The sequence below is a fragment of the Electrophorus electricus genome, unplaced genomic scaffold, assembly GCF_041902795.1.
Source record: "Electrophorus electricus isolate QZ-2024a unplaced genomic scaffold, ASM4190279v1 Scaffold95, whole genome shotgun sequence".
In the NCBI taxonomy this organism is placed as follows: domain Eukaryota; kingdom Metazoa; phylum Chordata; class Actinopteri; order Gymnotiformes; family Gymnotidae; genus Electrophorus; species Electrophorus electricus.
The window spans coordinates 165,037-172,536 of record NW_027658812.1 but is presented as its reverse complement, the minus strand read 5'-3'; the positions used below and the strand labels follow the sequence as shown (position 1 = coordinate 172,536).

General features: G+C 58.3%; 3 non-coding genes across 3 annotated transcripts in view; all 3 read left to right on the top strand.

Moving 5' to 3' along the window:
• Positions 1-3,607: 3,607 nt before the first annotated feature.
• LOC145656882 (18S ribosomal RNA) lies at positions 3,608-5,446 on the top strand. The gene has a single exon (XR_014122472.1). It is a non-coding gene; the product is annotated as an 18S ribosomal RNA (ribosomal RNA).
• An 882-nt stretch (positions 5,447-6,328) lies between these two features.
• Positions 6,329-6,482, top strand: LOC145656866 (5.8S ribosomal RNA). Its single transcript, XR_014122456.1, has one exon. It is a non-coding gene; the product is annotated as a 5.8S ribosomal RNA (ribosomal RNA).
• A 617-nt stretch (positions 6,483-7,099) lies between these two features.
• LOC145656856 (28S ribosomal RNA) overlaps positions 7,100-7,500 on the top strand; it is a 4,149-nt gene continuing 3,748 nt past the window's right edge. Inside the window, exon 1 of the ribosomal RNA XR_014122446.1 lies at positions 7,100-7,500. This exon is cut by the window's right edge and continues 3,748 nt beyond it. This is a non-coding gene — a ribosomal RNA (28S ribosomal RNA).

Below are 7,500 nucleotides of genomic sequence, written 5' to 3'. Positions count from 1 at the left end.
TGAAGGTGTGACCTCCAGGGCCTGGAAGTCTGGTGGTAGTAGTAGTATGATTTAAAGGCACAAAGTGATTGAAGTGTGCCCAGGCCCAGAGCTACTTTGCTGGGCATGACTGTGTTTGACCTCTTGGGCCTGGAAGTCTGGTGGTAGTAGTAGTATGATTTAAAGGCACAAAGTGAATGAAGTGTGCCCAGGCCCAGAGCTACTTTGCTGGGCATGACTGTGTTTGACCTCTTGGGCCTGGAAGTCTGGTAGTAGTAGTAGTAGTAGTAGTAGTAGTAGTAGTAGTAGTATGATTTAAAGGTACAAAGTGAATGAAGTGTGCCCAGGCCCAGAGCTACTTTGCTGGGCATGACTGTGTTTGACCTCTTGGCTCTGGAAGTCTATTTCTAGGCTTATATAAAGGGTCAAACTTCTTGAAGTGTGCCCAGGCCCAGAGCTACTTTGCTGTGTATGACTGTGTGACCTCTTGGCCCTGGAATTCTGGTGGTAGTAGTAGTATGATTTAAAGGCACAAAGTGATTGAAGTGTGCCCAGGCCCAGAGCTACTTTGCTGGGCATGACTGTGTTTGACCTCTTGGGCCTGGAAGTCTGGTAGTAGTAGTATGATTTAAAGGCACAAAGTGATTGAAGTGTGCCCAGGCCCAGAGCTACTTTGCTGGGCATGAATGTGTTTGAACTCTTGGGCCTGGAAGTCTATTTCTAGGCTTATATAAAGGGACAAACTTCTTGAAGTGTGCCCAGGCCCAGAGCTACTTTGCTGTGTATGACTGTGTGACCTCTTGGCCCTGGAATTCTGGTGGTAGTAGTAGTAGTAGTAGTATGATTTAAAGGTACAAAGTGAATGAAGTGTGCCCAGGCCCAGAGCCAGGCCTGGGCAGCAGGGGGCGCTCCTGGCCATGCCCAGCGAGTTTCGTGCGAATCGGACCTGGTCCGGAAGAGATACGAAGGGAAAACTCATTACTCGTCGGGGTGGCACATCCAGGCTCTCGACCCTCCCAAAGCGTCCGACCAGGGTGCACCCTGCCGGGCATGGTTAGCCGCCAGCCCCCTTCCTGGAGGTCTGGTTGGCACGGGGTTTTGATTTATCGGTTTCATATCTCTGGGCTCCTTGGGAGCAGAAAGTCGGTTGAGGGCCCTTTGGAAAGAGCCGGGGCTGCCGTTTAACGCTGTCCAAGCGGCAGGCGAAGCGCACCCACCGTTTTTACGCTATGATTTTTTAAAACCGCCGGGGCGGCAAACACAGGGCCGGTCGGGTTTGAAGACGAATATCTCTTCGGCCCTTGGGAGGAGAGAAGCAGCGCGGGTCACCTTTGAACGCGCTCGCTGCCAGGAACGTCTGGCGTAAAAGTTTCGTGGGAATCGGACGTTCCTAGGCTGAGAAGCGAGCGCCCGCCCTCGGGCGGTCGGGGGCCCCTTTCTCATTCCCCGTCTGGGCTAAAAATACGAGGTCGGACCCGATGGACTCGGGAGACTGGAGAGTACCAGGGAGACCCTGGAAGCAGGCGACCCGACCCACGCTTCGCTGTCTCCTCGGCCCTCGGGAGTAGAAGCGCGGGGACGGTGGCGTGGGCAGCAGGGGGCGCTCCTGGCCATGCCCAGCGAGTTTCGTGCGAATCGGACCTGGTCCGGAAGAGATACGAAGGGAAAACTCATTACTCGTCGGGGTGGCACATCCAGGCTCTCGACCCTCCCAAAGTGTCCGACCAGGGTGCACCCTGCCGGGCTAAGAGAACAGCCAGGTGAACCCTGGAGGTTCCGAACTCCAGACCCCTGGACCCGACGGCTCAGTCCGCCTCAGGTGCACTACAGAGGTCCTCGGGCTGTCCCTGAGTGCATTAAAACGGAAATCAGAATTACTCCCCCGGGTGGCACTTCCAGGCTCTCGACCCTCCCAAAGTGTCCGACCAGGGTGCACCCTGCTGGGCATGGTTAGCCGCCAGCCCCCTTCCTGGAGGTCTGGTTGGCACGGGGTTTTGCAAATAGGTCCCGTCGGGTATATGGGAGAGCAAAGAGAATCAATGGGGTCCAAGCACTAAATTCATCCAGTGGCGTTCTCTGGAAGCCCAAGGGGAGTCCGAGGGGTGTTCGGCCGGCAAGGGGAGCTCTCCCTCGGACACATGATCAAACGCCTGTCCCCTACCGGAAAGTGGTGTGCTCTGGATGCCCCCCCCCCCCCCCATCCCCCGAGGGGGGTGCTTATCCCGCGAGGGGAGCCCTCCTCGGGTTAAGTGAACCATCATGCCGATTCCCCTATGGAAGTGGGCACATCCAGGCACACAGTCTGCTTTGCTCTCCCCGACCCGAGTGCGTCTGTTGGGCTGAGTGTACGCCCAGGCAACTGGATCCAATGGCTCAGTCCGCCGCAGCGTGCTTCGACGATGGGTCGTACAGCCATGCCACCAGGGTGGGCGTGTTTGTAAATGTACCAGTGGATTCTCGTCGGCCTGCCACATCCATGGTATCGACCCACCAGGCCTGTCCGACCAGGGGTTGACCCTGGACGGGCACGGTCTGTGGTTTGGCCCTTGTCCTAGATGAAATCGGGCACGGGGTTTTCTGGCCAGGTACCATCGGGTTACTGGGAGAGCGGCTTCGGTCTCCAGGTGAGACCAATGGTGAAGCAGCACGAGGCAATGGAGAGCATGCAAAGCGATGGGGAAGCCATGCACGGCAATGGCCACGAAAAAAAAAAAAAAATCACCACGGAAGGAACGTGAAGAACAAGGAGGAGTGTAGTGACACTGCCCAAAGCTGCCCGGTGTTGCAGGGGTCTATTGGTGTGTTGCTTCCTTGTTTGGTAGAGTGGAGTACCAGACCCGCCAGGGGTAGGCAAACCATTCCCCCTACGGTAAGTGAGGAGCCAGCCATTTGACGAGCGGGTGTCCACGTGTACGGGTGCGAGCGCTATCCCCCCACACGGGGTTAGGCCACGGCCTTAGGTGGACGTCTGCCGACCAGCCCCGGCTGATCCAGAACTTCTGATGTGGAGAGCGGTTTTGACAGATCCTCCCTGGTTCTAGCGGGTCAAGCCTCTGATGGGGGGTGGGGGTTATTTGTAACCCATCCCAGAACTCTCTGGGGGAGACTCAGACGGCCAGTCTGTCTACTCAGTTGTCCTATACTGGTGTCTGTGGTTTGGGAGGAAGGGAGTGCCCTGCTTTGTTGGCCTCCTCTTCAAACCTACCTGGGCCCACGAATCACTCTTCTTGGTTACATCACGAAACGTAGGTTGAGCGAGGCTAGGGGGGAGGGAATTCGACGAGGTCTTTCCCTTGTCCCCCCACCAGCGGCCCACGAAAATCAAAACGGCGTGAAGAGAGGGAACGCCGAAAGCACCTGGAGTCGGCCGTCCGCACCTCCGGAGGAGGTGGACGGGGTACGGTGCGGGCATGACCGGATGGGACAGCTTTGCATCAAGGTGAGAGGTCGGCGTCCGAAGGCCAGAGGGCGGTGCGCGAGCACGTTTACACTGGCCGCGGAAGCTGTCCTGGGTAGCCCTGTATGGCGTCTGGACCTGACGGCGCACGCACTTACAACCCGCTGCTTCCTAGCCCCCGGAAGGGGAGGCGGATGTCACTCGTGGTTCATCCCAGACCACGGTGCAAACTACCTGGTTGATCCTGCCAGTAACATATGCTTGTCTCAAAGATTAAGCCATGCAGGTCTAAGTGCACACGGCCGGTACAGTGAAACTGCGAATGGCTCATTAAATCAGTTATGGTTCCTTTGATCGCTCCACACGTTACTCGGATAACTGTGGTAATTCTAGAGCTAATACATGCAAACGAGCGCTGACCCTTCGGGGGATGCGTGCATTTATCAGACCCAAAACCCATCCGGGGGGCTCGGGCCCCCCGGCCGCTTTGGTGACTCTAGATAACCTCGGGCCGATCGCGCGCCCTCCGCGGCGGCGACGTCTCATTCGAATGTCTGCCCTATCAACTTTCGATGGTACCATAGTCGGCTACCATGGTGACCACGGGTAACGGGGAATCAGGGTTCGATTCCGGAGAGGGAGCCTGAGAAACGGCTACCACATCCAAGGAAGGCAGCAGGCGCGCAAATTACCCATTCCCGACACGGGGAGGTAGTGACGAAAAATAACGATACAGGTCTCTTTCGAGGCCCTGTAATCGGAATGAGCGTATCCTAAACCCATGGGTGAGGACCCATTGGAGGGCAAGTCTGGTGCCAGCAGCCGCGGTAATTCCAGCTCCAATAGCGTATATTAAAGTTGCTGCAGTTAAAAAGCTCGTAGTTGGATGTCGGGAGTGGGCTGGCGGTCCGCCGCGAGGCGTGCCACCGCCTGTCTCAGACCCTGTCTCCCGGTGCCCCCCGGATGCCCTTGGCTGGGTGTCCGGACGGGGCTCGGAGCGTTTACTTTGAAAAAATTAGAGTGTTCAAAGCGGGCCCGCTTCTCGCCTGAATACCTGAGCTAGGAATAATGGAATAGGACTCCGGTTCTATTTTGTGGGTTTCCTGAACCAGGGCCATGATTAAGAGGGACGGCCGGGGGCATTCGTATTGCGCCGCTAGAGGTGAAATTCTTGGACCGGCGCAAGACGGACGAAAGCGAAAGCATTTGCCAAGAATGTTTTCATTAATCAAGAACGAAAGTCGGAGGTTCGAAGACGATCAGATACCGTCGTAGTTCCGACCGTAAACTATGCCGACCCGCGATCCGGCGGCGTTATTCCCATGACCCGCCGGGCAGCGTGAGGGAAACCACGAGTCTGTGGGTTCCGGGGGGAGTATGGTTGCAAAGCTGAAACTTAAAGGAATTGACGGAAGGGCACCACCAGGAGTGGAGCCTGCGGCTTAATTTGACTCAACACGGGAAACCTCACCCGGCCCGGACACGGAAAGGATTGACAGATTGATAGCTCTTTCTCGATTCTGTGGGTGGTGGTGCATGGCCGTTCTTAGTTGGTGGAGCGATTTGTCTGGTTAATTCCGATAACGAACGAGACTCCGGCATGCTAAATAGTTACGCGGCCCTCCGCGGTCGGCGTCAAACTTCTTAGAGGGACAAGTGGCGTTCAGCCACGCGAGATGGAGCAATAACAGGTCTGTGATGCCCTTAGATGTCCGGGGCTGCACGCGCGCCACAATGGTTGGATCAGCGTGTGCCTACCCTACACCGAGAGGTGCGGGTAATCCGCTGAACCCCATTCGTGATGGGGACTGGGGATTGCAATTATTCCCCATGAACGAGGAATTCCCAGTAAGCGCGGGTCATAAGCTCGCGTTGATTAAGTCCCTGCCCTTTGTACACACCGCCCGTCGCTACTACCGATCGGATGGTTTAGTGAGGTCCTCGGATCGGCCCCGCCGGGGCTCCTCGCGGGCCTTGGCGGAGCGCCGAGAAGTCGATCAAACTTGACTATCTAGAGGAAGTAAAAGTCGTAACAAGGTTTTCGTAGGTGAACCTGCGAAAGGATCATTAACGGGTAACGCTGTCCGGCGTGCCTCCTCTCCCGACCCCCTCGACTTCGCCGTCCCCCCGCGTCGGGGCCCAGGGTCGAAAGGGTCTTCGGGGTTGCTGTTACACGTGGTCGCTTGCAGGTCAGGCTGGACAGAAGGCATAAAGGAGGAGCCTAGTCCCTCCCACCCCTTCCTCGTCCTCCGCCTCTTCCTCCGCGTCGTCCTTCAGCACCCCCCCCCCGCAGGCCCCGGTATTCTCTGGGTTCCAGCGCGAGAGACGCGTCGTTCAAAAAACTCGGCGTCCCCGCTCGTCGGGCGAAGGCCGGTTTCCCCTCACCTTGCCGGCAGGAGAAGCGCCTGCGAGTCGAGCGGGTCGTACGGGTCTGTCCCGCGCCCTCCCTCTCGCTCGCACGGCCGCTGCCTCCGTCCACCGCGAGGGGTTTTCCTATTTTGTTGTCCTTGTCATTCATCCCCGTCCCCTTGCTCGCTGACGAGCGGACTTTCCGGGGGGGGTTGCGAGCGCTGCTCCTCGTGGGGCAGGCCATGGCCCTTCCTGTGTTCGTCCGCCCACCGGCGTCCTGGGGCGTGGTGGTGGTGGGTGGCGCAGCCGGTTCCCCTGCTTCTCTCTCTCAGAAAGGAGTCTCAGGGGGACCCCCGGCAGGTACCTAGGGCTTGGCCCACGCTACGTGAGTTCCACCCCTTTCGAGGGGTCGGACGGGGCGGGCGCGGAGGGCCGCGGTTCAAAGACTGACTCGTCTGCCACGTGGGGCGTGTGGGCAAAGCGCAACCCCGCGCCCGTTTCAACACTCGCAGACGGGGGCGCCTGACCGGTTGGTGAAACCTTTTAAACCTGTCTTTGTAGTCGTGGTGAAAGACCTAAACTGAGCCTGAAATAAAAGAGTACAACTCTTAGCGGTGGATCACTTGGCTCGTGCGTCGATGAAGAACGCAGCCAGCTGCGAGAACTAATGTGAATTGCAGGACACATTGATCATCGACATTTCGAACGCACATTGCGGCCCCGGGTCCATCCCGGGGCTACGCCTGTCTGAGGGTCGCTATTCCTATCTGTCGGACCTGCCTTCTCAGGCGGGACCGCGGTTGGAGGTTCGTAGGTGGGGGGGTGCCCCCTGGCCTCCGTCTTCCTAAAAGCAGACGGTTCCCGGTCGCTGTCTCGGTGAGATCCGGTCGGTGGGTTCGCTGCGGTTGAGTGCCCGTTCTCCGTGCACAAGCTTCTCCTCCCCCGCTTCGGTTCGTTTCGGTTCGTTTCGGCTCCGCTCCTGGCCTGGCCAGGAACGTGGTCCCCTGCGCCCGAGAAAGAAGCGAGCGTGGCTGCCGGTGGGTTCTCTCCGCTTTGGCTGCCCACGTTTTCGCTTCTTTTCTCACCCCCTGCGCAGGCGGATCACGGAAAGGTGTCTGTTCTGTTCCGTTACGTGCGCGAGCGGAGGGAGGTTGTTGTTACATGCGTTCCCCCCCCCCCTCCCCCGGTGGGGGGGGTGGGGGGGGTCGGGGTTCGGGTGGCTCTGCCTCTGGCGTTTTCCTTACGGGCCGACCTGTCCGTGGCACGTCCGTGACGTCCCGACCTGTGTCCTCGTTAGCCCGGGTGAAAAGGGACTCGTCCCCTAACCCGGCGGTGTTCACGCTTCTGGGCAACCCTCCAGAGCGAACTCGGGAGCGACCTCAGATCAGACGAGACAACCCGCTGAATTTAAGCATATTACTAAGCGGAGGAAAAGAAACTAACAAGGATTCCCTCAGTAGCGGCGAGCGAAGAGGGAAGAGCCCAGCGCTGAATCCCCCGTCCGGGTGCGGGCGAGGGGAATTGTGGCGTATGGAAGTCTGTTTTCTTCCTGGCGCGGGCCGGGGGCCTGAGTCCTTCTGATGGAGGCTCAGCCCGTGGACGGTGTGAGGCCGGTAAATGGCCCCAGCCCCGCCAGGGTAGCGGTCTTCTCGGAGTCGGGTTGCTTGGGAATGCAGCCCAAAGTGGGTGGTAAACTCCATCTAAGGCTAAATACCGGCACGAGACCGATAGCGAACAAGTACCGTAAGGGAAAGTTGAAAAGAACTTTGAAGAGA